This window comes from Rhipicephalus microplus, unplaced genomic scaffold, assembly GCF_043290135.1.
Source record: "Rhipicephalus microplus isolate Deutch F79 unplaced genomic scaffold, USDA_Rmic scaffold_16, whole genome shotgun sequence".
In the NCBI taxonomy this organism is placed as follows: domain Eukaryota; kingdom Metazoa; phylum Arthropoda; class Arachnida; order Ixodida; family Ixodidae; genus Rhipicephalus; species Rhipicephalus microplus.
The window spans coordinates 10,600,311-10,614,299 of NW_027464589.1; the positions used below are offsets into that span (position 1 = coordinate 10,600,311).

Below are 13,989 nucleotides of genomic sequence, written 5' to 3' on the forward strand. Positions count from 1 at the left end.
ACCATGGCGCTCCGCGACAGCTGCTGACTGATCGTGGTCGCTCATTTCTTTCAAAAGTAGCAAGTGACATCCTTCGCTCGTGTTCGACGCATCACAAGCTTACTACGGCCTTTCACCCACAAACAAATGGTCTTACGGAGCGCCTAAATCGAACATTGACAACAATGCTCTCCATGTACGTTTCCAAAGATCACCTTGATTGGGATAGTACTTTGCCTAATGTGACATTCGCGTACAATTCGTCTCTCCACGACACCGCTGGCTTCTCCCCCTTCTATTTATTGTTCGGCCGCCATCCAGCGTTACCCTTCGAGACTCTTCTCCCATCAACTACGCAAACGGTTACAGAGTACGCCCGGGATGCCACTGCTCAGGCTCAAGTGGCCCGCCGAATCGCACGGGAACGTCTCCTTGGCTCGCAGCTCTCTCAGAAGGCCCGCTACGATAGCCATCACAGAGTAGTTTCCTACTCTCCAGGTTCATTGGTTCTCCTCTGGACACCATGCCGCTACGTTGGCCTCTCTTCGAAGCTCCTGTTTTGCTACTCAGGGCCTTACAAGGTTTTACGCCGGCTTACCGATGTCACATACGAGATTGCTCCATTGGACAGTCAGTCATCGTCATCCGCACCCGCTACTGACATCGTCCACGTGACCCACCTCAAACATATCCGCATATGATCCTACTCTCCTTTAGGCGCCGAGACGGCGCTGCCAGCAGCGGGGGGGTTATGTGTTACACGACATCGGCAACGAAAGAGCATCATAGACGACGAAGACGATGAAAGCGACCATGCTCGTGTTGTTGTTGCTGCTGTTCTTCCATCTTGGCTGCAGATGCCTGATTCTCCCTGTATATTTTGTAAATATATTTATTTCATTCATTCTCTCACCCCCGTGACAATAATATATTTTTTTATACGGAAAGCTTACCTAAGACAACCAGATTGTCCTCGGTGGCACGACCTACACCGTACAAAACACCAGTAGTATAGACTGCAATTATGGCACCAGAAGCATCAGCAGGAATAAATTCACCCTCCTAGAAACTTCATTTGACATTATGACTGTCTATGCAATACAAACAAAATATTTTTATAATTTTATTGCTTCTCATTCTTCAATTTGAAAAATTCGCTGTGAACTCAACAATTATTGACGAACTTGGTGTTTCAAAAAGTGACCAGCTCATTTAAGGTAGCTGCAAGCCTTAGTGGTAACCCTAATATATGGAGGCCTAAATAAGTACCGCTGTGTATTAATCCTGTCGAGGAATTTTCAGCTTGGCCTTAATAGCAACCTCTTTAAGACTTAGAATGCAATGCGTCTCCACACCTGATAGCAGACAGTCACCTAATTATTACCTTATCTCGCCAAGTAGCAGCCCCTGTAAGAAGCCTGAACATGTACGATCATCTTGGGTCACCATAAGTTTTCTGAAATCAGCTTTCTCTTAGTTATGGCACAACATGGTTTTAAAAAATAAATTTTATGCAAAGGTCAGTCTGCTTCATTGACAAACTGCACATAAAATTTTCAATCATTGGAGTCTATCATAGCTATTTAGCGCTTCTTTAGAGATGCCATGCAACAACCTTGAATTATTTTGCGACAGACTAGCATTTTATTGCCTTGAAAACTTCTTGTCACAAAATAGTAGCGCTATTACTGAAAGCAGCTGCGTGTGTGGTGTGTTTTGTGAATGAGATTCCTTTTGCGTTGCTCGCGAACTACTGAAACCTTAAGTAAACAGTTTAGGGGAAACTACATCGGGAGGTACTAGGAGCAGCTGCGTGGTGTGTTTTTTAAATCGTTTTCTTTTGGGTTGTTTCCGAACTACTGAAATTGTAAGAAAACAGTCTCGGGCGAATTGCGTAGACAGACTGCTCACAAGAAGTATTTGTTTGCCGCACCGTTGCTAGCATCAGGGCTCCCTTGTTCCCGTAGATCCCGCAGCATGTTTGTTTTAATCCGGTTGGTTTATCACGCTGTTGCAGGCACGACCGTACGCCACCGTTCATTGTTTGGGCCATTTCGAAGCTACCGATGGCCTTGCCTACACGATCGATGCATATCGTTAGTAATTACGAGTTTAAACCATCGAGTGCTCATATTACAACCCAGTCGTTTTTTTTTTTACCTGCAGCGAGAGCGGCGCGAAATTGTGAAACAGTTGTTTAATCACTGAGTATGTCCTGTTTTAAAATAAACTGCCTAGTTACTTGACATTGCAGTGTTGGTTTGTGATGCCTGTCGCAGTTTTGCGGACTTTGTGCAGCAGTCATTCTCTACAATACTGCACGTGTATAACTTGCAGGTGACCTTGGGTAATAGCTGAAGCAAAATCAGGGAGATATGGGGTAGTTATAGTGCAAAACAAAAACCACATTTGACAACATATGCATGGCTCACAACTGTATCACTGTGATAGTACTGAGCAGCCTACTATAATGAAGAATGGAAAAAAAATGGCTTGAATCTGCCTGTAATCTGCAAATGTCGTCGAAAGACGATAGTAGTTTTGCGTCCGGAGAGAGTGAACAAAACCTTTTCTTGATGTACTGCGCAATAAAATTGGTGAATGGTATTCTGGATGCGCTGCGTTGGAGCGCCTCGAGCGTGCAGCGAAAGCGAACAAGCGCTTCGACTAAGGATGGATGAATGAATGGATATGGCTGTACCCTTTAGATCGGGCGAGGATGGATGAATGGATGGATGGATGGATGTGGCTGTACCCTTGGATGGATGTAGCTGTACGTTAAATGTTTCCTGCTTAAAAGTTCGATAGATCTCTAGTGCGGACTTCTTAATCATGCAAAATCTCCACATGTCAGTCTCCGTTTCCTTCACTTTTTTCCTAACCGATAGCTCTTTTTGGTTTGGCCACCTGCTGTTTTCGAAGTATTTACCAATCAATTTCCTGGTTTGCTTTCTCCATCTTGTATCGACATTCTTCACGTACAAGTAGCTGAAAACCTTCCTAGCCCAACGCTCCTCCTTCAATTCTCTCAATTGCTTCTCAAATTTTATATTGCTGCTAGCTTCCCTGCCCTCAAATGATATCCATCCCATATCACCTTGTACTCCCTGCTTTGGTGTATTCCCGTGAGCTCCTAAAGCAAGCCCACCTAGTCCACGTTGCTTAATTTCTAATCTTGCTTGAACTTCTGATCTCATGCACAAGACCGCATTGCCGAACGTCAGCCCAGGAACCATGACCCCTTTCCATATTCCTCTCACAACATCATACCTAATGTAATTCCACAGTGCCCTATTTTTCATCACTGCTGCATTCCTGTTACCTTTCGTCGTCACGTATATTTTGTGTTCCCCTAGGTACTCGGTTCCATTGCTTATCCATACGCCCAGATATTTGTATTTATCTGTTATCTCTAGCGTGACCTCCTGTATTCTAAGCTCACTACCTTAGTTTTCACTGAAAAGCATGACTGCTGATTTTTCCTTACTGAATCTAAAATCTAACCTTTCTCCCTCATTACCGCAGATGTCCATCAATCTGTGCAAATCTTCCTTGTTGTCGGCCATTAGCATTATATCATCTGCGTACATTAATTCTGGTAGTGCCTGATCAATGAGTTTTCCTTGTTTGACTAAAGATAGGTTGAAACCCAGTCCACTTCCCTCTAATTTGGCCACTAATCCTTGTAGGTACATCATAAATAATAAGCGTGACAGGGGACACCAATGCCTAAGCCCCCGTTTTAACTCTGCAGGCTTGGATACCTGTTTTTCCCACTTTATAACTACCTTGTTACCCTTATAGATATATTTTAAAAGATTAGTGACTACATGTTTCACGCCTAGTCTGTCCAGTATTCCCCACAATTCCTCTTGAACCACGCTATCGTACGCTCCCTCAATATCCGAAAACGCTAGCCACAGGGGCCTGTGTTTCTTTTCTGCTATTTCGATGCACTGCGTCAGGGAGAACAGATTGTCTTCTAACCTCCTGTGTTTCCGAAACCCATTCTGCAGTTTCCCCAGAACCGCTTATCCTCTATCTATGCCTGCAGTCTTTCCTTTATAATCTGCATCGCCAGCCAGTAGACCACTGATGTCACTGTTATAGGACGGTAGTTGTTTATGTCAGCTTTATCCCCGTTTCCTTTATAGATCATGCTCATCCTGCTAAGTTTCCATCCATCGGAAACTTCACCATCGATTATTATTGTGCTCACTGTCTCTCTCAAAGCCTGCTTAGACTTCGGACCTAATGTCTTTATCAGCCTAATTAGAATGCCATCTAGGCCTGTTGATGTACTACTAGGAACCCTTTTCTCAGTCCTTTCCCACTCTTGTTGTGAAAATGGAGCCATTGCACCACTCGATTCGTCCTTGTCTGTTGTGGTGCATAAAGTACTTCTTTGTTGAAATTTTTCTGTCACCCTTGTTCTTATATATTCAATAGCTTCGTCCCCTTCTAGCCTAGCACCTTGGGCTGTAGTTACAAAACTCTGCTCTCTGCTCTAGGCTCGTCTCAATTCATAGGGAGTTTAGATGGTTCCAAAATTTCGCAGCTGCCTTTCTATCTTTTTTATGTACTTCTGCCAGCCACCCGCTGCTTAGCATGTCTGTGTTCCCTAGAGGCTTCCTGACGTTTTGCTGTGGCTCTCTTAACTTCCTCATTCCACCAACGTTTGGGTTTGTGTCTTCTTTTCCAGGGTGACTTGTCACATGTCTTAGCAAGCTCTAGCTCAAAGAGTCTAATTATATTCGTGTTTGTCCACACTGTTTTAATATTCTCCGTGATTACTTTCTCAATTTGTTTAGTGGCTATTTCAATTTGCCTTTCTGGATAAAAATTTTCCTGTAGTTGCTCATCTTGTCTCCTTCCCACTTTCACTGCTCTTCCAAAACTTAGCTTGATACGTTTGTGATCGCTACCCAGACTTCTGGAGCCACCTTCATCTATGTGCATTCCCCTGAGCTTATCATACATCCTATGTGACATCAGTGCATAATCTATCGTCGACTGAAGCCTTCCTACCACCCATGTTATTTGCCCTTCACACTTCTCGGTACGGTTGCAAATGATCAAATCAAGCCTTTCACACAAATCCATGATCATTTTGCCTGTCGGGTCGGTATATCCATCTATATCTTCTATGTGCGCATTCATGTCTCCTAGTATAATTATCTCGCACTCTCTTCCTGACTCCTGAATGTCCTTTGATATACACTCTACCATTGCCTTGTTTTCCTCTCAGGCTTTTGCTCCCGTCCACAAGTACACGAAACCAAGGAGTGTCATTTGACCTGCCACATTCCCTTTTCGCCATAAATGTTCCTTGCACTCCTGCTTGGCCCTTCGCCAGTCTTCACTTTGATGAATGAATGCCCCAGTACCAACTCCCTCTCTACTGCCTTCTGTTCTATTACAATATTCCCACGCGTAGTCCGGATTGTTCGGAGGTTGTTCCATGTCCCTGAGATGTGTTTCTACAAAACCGTATACCATGGGCCTCACTTCCCTTAGCTGTTCTTCTATCTCTTCCCACTTCAGCCTGTTCCTACCACCCTGCATGTTAATATACCCTATGTCTGAATTGGCTCGGCGCTCGTGGCTACGTCTATTCATGCCCCGGACTCTACCTATCTTAGATATTGGTGCCACTTTGGAATCGTATCTGTCCATACCACCTGTCGAAGAGTCTCTCTGGTTGTTTACCTCGTTACTAGCTATCCTGCCCCCCGAAGGGCTCGCTTGCTACCCAAAAAAGCTACTGCGCGTCCTGCAAGTCGCCAACCCACCTCATGACCTAGCCGCCCATCGAAGTGAATTGTGTCTCGTTTAAAACCACCCCACCTATGAACCTCTCTGTTTATTTCCACCACCTCAAAGCCTTTCTCTCGACTCATCCGCCATATCTCTTGGTTTGCGTTGACCACCGCTATTTGCAGGTTGCTATCGCGCACCGGTACCTCCGGTATCGTGCATATCACTGCCTGTACCTTAGGGAAAGTGGCGCGCATGTCATCGACACCTTTCGCCAGTGTGGCTGCTAGTCCTGCTGCATCTTCATTTAGGACATCGTTTAAACCACCTGAAATTATCACGAGGTTTCGTCTATCAGCTGTTGTTTTGAATTTTGCGCTCGCTTGCCTCATGACTGCTTCAAGCTTGCGTCCTGGGAACGCCCCTACTGACCCCCTCTTGTCACCTCTTACCCTCTCTTTGATGGCTTCTGTGCATTGATTTAAATTCGAGTCCCCGGCGATTATCACATGCTGTGACTTTTCAGCTCGTGCGTTCTGCACCTTGGAGGCTACCTGCACCTGTGACGCCGGCTGCTTTGTTCCCTCCCTGCCCCACCACTACCTCGCTGAAGCTGGGCCTTGCGACAGTTGAACCGGCTAAACCTGTTTTTTTCCAAACTTGCTTGCTTTTCCTTCTCCACCGTTCTGGTTGCCGGTTCCCTACTGTTCTCTCGGTAGGTCGCTTCTTGGTTCATCTTCACTAGCGCTTCCTCGGCGGACTTTAGTCTTTTTCCCATTGCCCTCGTTTTCTCTTGCTCTGTCGCCAACGCAGTTTCGAGCTCGGCGATTCTCATGAGCAGTTCACTCTGGGCAACCATCATTTTCTCCATTTTTTCCTCGACCTCACATTGCCTACACTTCGCGTCAGCCTCTTCTCCATCCGCTTCTACGCTTGGGTCCACTTTCAAACCCACTCCACATCCTGAACACTTTACAGTCTTTTTAACCATGCCTTTCTGACACCAATTGTCCCTATACTCGATAATTACTAAACTCGAGCCCTGCACAACGAAAACAAAGAAAGTCTAAGCTCTACTACAATAGTTTGCGTGTTCAATGTACGCGCACCTCCCCCACAGGGTGGCAAAAAAACAACAAAAAAATTCAAACACATACACCCGCACTAACTAATAAATACCTGGTGACTGGCCCCCGAAAAAACCGTACCATAAAATAAGTGCTTCGAAGATTTCAACCGCTGCCTTATAATTATAAAGACAAGCTCAAAACATGCAAAAACACTTAACTGCGCAGTCGAACCGGAGCGCTCAAAAAACACGTCCATCCACCTTGACAGCCCAAACTGAACTCTATAGGCATGCTATACACGAGCGCCATCTGGCATTTATCTTTGAAAACGAAGGAAGGCATACAAGCCTGCGAAGAAAGAGGGTGCGACTGTTCTCACAACAAATCCGTGCAGGGCGGGGCCTCGCTGCGATGAAGTAGCCACCATTTTCTTTTTTTTTCTCTCTCCCTTCCTCTCTTTTTGGCAGCACGTTCGCTCAACACCACCTAAACTTGGTTCGCTGTGTGCTGTTCTGTGGCTGTATGCTGTGCGCGGCGTCTCCCTGTTCTGTGGTGGCGTGCGCTGTCTAGTCATATTAAGCTGTTGAATACTAAGCTGTTGAGAGGTCCTTGGCTGTTGTCAATGGGAGGTATGCTGTGCGGACATCAAGAGACCTAAATGTAAGTATGTCTCGATTGCTTCTTAATGTTTTGCTGTGCGCGTAGATTTAGCATTGAAACACGTAGATGAAGGGACTCAACACGGCAGGACAGGCTTGTTTGCAGTTGCGGTTAGTGCAACACTAGACAATTGATTGGTTTTCACCTTTTTGAAGGTCGAGTTATCATTGTTCTGGTTGCCGGTTCAGTTTCCCTGGCACCGATTCATTTCGGTTTGAGTAGAGTACCGGGTCCGCGACATGACCCGATCTTCAGAAATTTTAACAAACGTTATTGGAAGTCTACTGTTTTACTTTTGGGCTCCAGTCATGATTAGAACAGCGCATGCACGCTAATCATGACTTAGAAAAAATTAAAGGTCTGCCATAGGGTCACATACCTTATCTATTCTGCTCCTGTGCTCTTTAGATAATTGCCTTGAATTCAAGGCAGAGCTGCGCTTGGGCGTTTATTTTGTTTCCATTTGTGCGTTTCAGAATTAACTTTTATGTTATTTTCAACACCGAAAAAGCAATCGTGCGCAACACGAGACACGAATTGTGGTTGGGTTATTCGTGACACATCCGTATGTGCCATCCCTGGTCCTGCTAAAAGTGTGAATTACACGTTAGAGCGAGGCAGGCCCGATGTTGAACTCATATGAGAAGCTAAAGCGTCAGCGTCGAGCTTTTTTGTAGTGTTGTATTAAAAACCCAAGGCCCAACCAAACTGTAACGTGTTAATGCTGCTTGTAAGCTGTAACCTAAATGCCATACGAAAAAAGTCTGGGTGATTATTAATAATAATGATAATTATATTTATTATTCTGGTTGACGAAAGCCAGCAGAATTTCTTGCCAGAGGCAGCGCATCTTAAAGTTTTCTTGCTGCCATTACACAAAAACTAAAACGAGATTTGATATTGCCCTCTGCCATGCATAAAACTAGGTGCCTTCATTAAATCCTCTTTATTGTTTATTTTCAGCCAATGTCGCCTTCTCCGTGATCCACTGCAGATCTCGAATCCCTCTGGACAATGTGCCGTTTCCAGTTGTCAAGGAAACCGTCAAAGTATACATATCTGGAATGGAATACAAGCAGAAGACACTGGAGAAAAAGAAGACCAAATATGTTACATCGTGATGCACTTGCAAACGTTTCAATCTCATTCAGATATGCAGTAGCCTTCCAGTTCAAAGATTGTGTGCAGGCAGTGTAAGGTGCATACTTTGCAGCAGCTGTATTTAACGTATTTTCCCTTATACATATGCTCCTTTTGGGGCCCTTAGGGTATTTCTAGCCAATGAATACAATTAGCAAAAGCCCAAGAGCATTATGACTGTGAACGAGACACATAGCCGGGGGTTGCTGCACACCGAAATGTTCAGTTTTGCTGGGACCTCTTCTGCCTCCTCTTCCACCTTTGACGTTTTGCCATGCCTTCCCCCCATCCGTAGTTGCGAGCGAAAGAATATCATGGCTACATCCCTGGTGTGAACTATAAAAAAAAACATTGGTTTGTTTTTTTCTTTGCACTTATCGAAGCCGACCTGTGTGTCTGTTAACATGCAAAAACACCAGAAATAAATATTCTTTATTTCATTTACAGCATGCAAGTACCGCTGTGTTGGGCTCGAACTTCGTGCGTTCCCCGAATACCTTATGTTACCCACCCAGCGGCCGGCGACCCCTCGCCAACAAGGAAGCAGGGCCACGGGAATGCGGGACGATGACTGTCTGCTGGCCACAAAGGACGCGACAACTCCCGTGCCACTGTCGGGCTCAATTATGGCGCCTTACAGGAGACCAAGCCAGGCTGCAGGTGGCCGGTACACGTGGCCGGTACACGTGGAAGGTACACGTACGCGTCCGCCGGAAAATCAGCGGAGGTGATGGCATTGGCGCAGGGCCCAATTGTATTGATGGCCTGTCAACCCGGCATCGCGGGAATTTACTCAGAGGCGCCTTTCCACGACCTGGCAACACCCGTCATCGACCATTCCGGGAACCGGTGTGAAAGAAACCCGAGCGACGGCGGAGAACCGATGAGTGGGCAAGAGGCGGTGGGTCTTCGAGGTTGTGGCGAGGAGAGACACATCTGTGCGTTTTGATTGGACTATAAGAATGGTGCGTATTGATTGGACTGTAAGAGTGGTTGAATGGGGGGACAGGGGATAAAACCAGGGGTGCAGGGACAGTGGGGAGGAGGAGAAACGAATAAACGTCTCTATATCCAGATGATGTCGGAGCGGTCATTTCCTCAAGGTGCCAGCAGATGAAAAGTTCTCGTCTTCGGCTTCCTTAGCGGCAGCAGCAAATGTCGCTCAACAAGCGAGAGGCGAGTGGAAAGAACCAAACGGAACGTAACTGGCGCAGTCGGCAGGATCTGCATGGCTGAACTGAGGAGGACATCGGGGAGCGACATCGGCCGAGACTGACGACAACCACCTTCAACTGACTACCACGCTGCGGAATCAACAAAGCAAGGCTAGTCCACCGGATTCTGAGGAGGAAGAGCGCACCACAAGGTTACTTCAGGCGGGTACCTCTTGATTTTCTGTTGGGCGCAGGCGATGACAAAGCATTACAACTTGCGAGACAGAGAAAGGGACAACTCAGAAATGAACGGGGACGGGGCAGGAAACTTGCAGGTGTTGGGAGTCGCCGACAGCGGCACGGGGGGTCATGGTAGTAGCACGTCAGATACGGCGTCGGAACAGCAGCTAGCGCTGCTCCAGCTTCAATTAAAAATTGCTGAGGCGGAAACGGAGAAGCAGCGCTTGATGCTGGAAAGCCAGCGGCTACGAGCCCGTAATGGGGCAGAGTCCAACGAGAGCGATGACAGCGTAGCGCTTGGCGGAAGGTCAGTGGAAGACAGACGACTGAAATTCGCAAGCTTGTTAAAGGGTGTACTGGCACCAATGCCGAACCAAGAGGCGCTTGTGCCAATGTGGTTCGAGGATGTTGAGGCAACGCTCGAGTCGTATGAAGTTCCGAGCGAATGGTGGGCCGGAATAGTTTTGCCACAGTTGAGTGAAAGGGCACGCGGGCTGCTGTGCAGGCTTACAGCAGAGGAGCGCAAAGCTTATGTTAAGCTTAAGTCAAGCATTTTGGAGGGTCTCAGGCTTTCGGCGGCGGAGTACAAGAGGCTGTTTGCGGGATCAGAAAAGGGAGAAAGGGAGTCCTGGGATCAGTTTGTCGTACGCCTTGAGAATTATTTCGACTATTATGTCAAGAGCTCAAAGGTAGGCACGTTCGAGAAACTCAAGCAGCTAGTGGTCGCGGATCGCTTGAAAGAATGTTTGAGCCCGGAAGCGAGAGCGCATGTCATTTGTAATCAACAGGAGTCCTTTTTGCTGCCCAGTGGCGTGGCTAGGCTCGCGGAGAGATTCGAGGAGAGCGAAAAGTGCAAGGCAGCACAAAAGAAGGCAAATATACAGGAGTGGCAAAAGAAAGCTAAAACAGCGGTAGATACACCCACGGACGGAAACGGGAAAAGGCGATGTTTTGAGTGTAAGGGTACCGACCACATTGCCAGGAATTGCCCCAATAAGGGTTCAGGTGCAAGGCAAGGCACTAGGCCAGCAGGACAACAAAACGGTCCAGTGGTCGCGAGGGTGACGGCTTCTGCATTCGGGTCAGAAATAGCAATGACAGACAGGTTGTGGCAGCGTAAAGAGCAGAAACAACCCTCACTGGAAACTGTAACGCTTAAGAGCTCAGGTCGATCATTAAACGCCGTGGTAGACTCAGGAGCGGAGGTGAGCGTCATCAGAAAGGCAGTGGTACCTCAGTACGATGGTACGGGTTCGCAGATAAAGTTGACGGGAGCGTTCAGGCAACAGGTAACCGCTGAGTTGGCTTACGTGCCGCTCATAGCTACTGAAGGAAGTCCTTACGTGATGTCCGAGGCGGTGCAGTCGGCCGTGCTTTGTGCAATCACAGATAAGCTGCTAGACGGCACCGACGCGCTGATCACGCCCAACGATTACGCACAGCTTCTCGAGGAAAGGGTTACACTTGACATAGTGTCAGACGAGTGTTCAGCAGTCGAGGAGACCGAAGCTATAGTAGAGCTGTCAGATGAGGCATGCGAGGAGCAACGGGCGATGGCAGGCGTCATAACCGCGGAGAGCAACAGCGAAGGTTCCGAGCCGGTCAAAAGCAAACGACAGGAGTTCCGTGAGGCTCAGGAAGCAGACCCGGCTTTGCGAGATGCTTGGGCGCAAACAAAGGCCGGAACGCATGGCATGCTCGTTCAAGACGAGCTATTATATCATCAGGAACACCTCGCGGGTCGCATCTGCAAACAGTTAGTGCTACCATCGCACAGACACAAAGAAGTGCTGAAAATGGCTCCCGATTCACCATGGGCAGGTCATTTAGGAGAGTGGAAAACACTACAACCAGTGAAAAGCTCATTTTACTGGCCGCAGATGTCGCGAGATGTAAAGGAGTACGTAGGACGCTATAACTTGAGGGCCACAGGCAAACGGTTTGTCACAGGGGACCAAGTACTATGGCGCGAGAAGGAAGGAGAGGGGAAGCTAGTGGCGAAGTGGAAGGGACCAATCACAGTGGTCGAAAAACTGCGACCGTACAGTTATTTAGATGAGCTCGAGGACGGTTCACGCAGAACCATTCACGCTAGCAAGCTTCGCGCATATCACGCCCTAGTAACTGCAGTAGGAGTGATATTCAAAGGCGATCCAGAGAAGGTCAGGGCGATAAAGCAGATCCCGGCTCCCGAAGCAAAGGGACAACTTCGTAGTTTCTTAGGGCTAGCCAACTATTATAGGGACTACGTGCCCGAGTACTCCAAAGTCGTTATGCCTCTGACTAACCTAACTGGCCGACGTATTCCGCAAAAATTAACTTGGAATACAGAGGCGCAGGAAGCTTTTGACAAGGTGAAAAACTGTGTGCAGGCGTCGGCGTTGCAAGCACCAGACCCGGGGAAAGAATTTATCCTTGCCACAGATGCGTCCGATTACGCCTTTGGTGCGTGCCTGGCACAGCAGGATCTGGTGGGCAAGGAGCGCCCTATCGCTTTTCTGAGCAAGAAGCTTAGCCCGGCTCAGACCCGAGGGGCCACAATAGATAAGGAAGCTTATGCAATCATTTGGGCACTGGGGAAGTTGGATGTTTGGCTGTTTGGCGCTAAAATCAAGGTGTTTACCGATCATAACCCACTCAAATTTCTGACTCTAACCACTCCGCAGAGCGCTAGGCTGACACGCTGGGCGTTGGCACTACAGAAGTATAACCTGGAAATTGAATACAAAAAGGGGTGTCTAAACGCTAATGCCGACGCAATGTCGCGGTTAGTGACTCCTAACGATGACGCAGAAAAGGGAAGGCGAGTTAAGGGGGGTGTATGCTTTGTTAGCGCGTGCGCGCGACGGAGTCAACGAGGTACGAGTGACAGTTGGTGCCTCACGTGTCGAGCCAGTGAACATGTGTGCATATGTGGTTGTGTTTGTGTCGCAGGTCATAGATACAGTGCAACACAGTTGGAGGGGAGGTGTTGGGCTCGAACTTCGTGCGTTCCCCGAATACCTTATGTTACCCACCCAGCGGCCGGCGACCCCTCGCCAGCAAGGAAGCAGGGCCACGGGAATGCGGGACGATGACTGTCTGCTGGCCACAAAGGACGCGACAACTCCCATGCCACTGTCGGGCTCAATTATGGCGCCTTACAGGAGACCAAGCCAGGCTGCAGGTGGCCGGTACACGTGGCCGGTACACGTGGAAGGTACACGTACGCGTCCGCCGGACAATCAGCGGAGGTGATGGCATTGGCGCAGGGCCCAATTGTATTGATGGCCTGTCAACCCGGCATCGCGGGAATTTACTCGGAGGCGCCTTTCCACGACCTGGCAACACCCGTCATCGACCATTCCGGGAACCGGTGTGAAAGAAACCCGAGCGACGGCGGAGAACCGATGAGTGGACAAGAGGCGGTGGGTCTTCGAGGTTGTGGCGAGGAGAGACACATCTGTGCGTTTTGATTGGACTATAAGAATGGTGCGTTTTGATTGGACTGTAAGAGTGGTTGAATGGGGGGACAGGGGATAAAACCAGGGGTGCAGGGACAGTGGGGAGGAGGAGAAACGAATAAACGTCTCTATATCCAGATGATGTCGGAGCGGTCATTTCCTCAAGGTGCCAGCAGATGAAAAGTTCTCGTCTTCGGCTTCCTTAGCGGCAGCAGCAAATGTCGCTCAACAAGCGAGAGGCGAGTGGAAAGAACCAAACGGAACGTAACTCGCTGATTGGCCGAAGGAGTGTACGGAAAAAGTGAAAAAACCTCCAAGGCACAGAGAAGAGGGTTCATGAGGCTTCTTTCCTTTGCATGGAAAGGCTATGTAGTATGCAAAATACATTGGGTTGCATGTTTTGGATACATGATGGGCAAAAACTAGGCAGCTCTACGTTGATTATTTCTAGTTTCACGATACTAAATGTACATGTACATTTAGTCATGTAAATGTACGTGACTAAATGTACAGTCTTGTAAATGTACATGACTTTAGTTCAAAAAT

At 47.8% G+C, this 13,989-nt stretch overlaps 1 long non-coding RNA gene across 2 annotated transcripts in view; it reads right to left on the reverse strand.

Moving 5' to 3' along the window:
• Positions 1 to 8,238: 8,238 nt before the first annotated feature.
• LOC142784968 (uncharacterized) overlaps positions 8,239 to 13,989 on the reverse strand; it is a 31,017-nt gene continuing 25,266 nt past the window's right edge. For both annotated transcript variants that reach the window (XR_012888795.1, XR_012888796.1), the window contains exon 3: positions 8,239 to 8,525. This is a non-coding gene — a long non-coding RNA (uncharacterized LOC142784968). The remainder of the gene's footprint in view (positions 8,526 to 13,989) is intronic.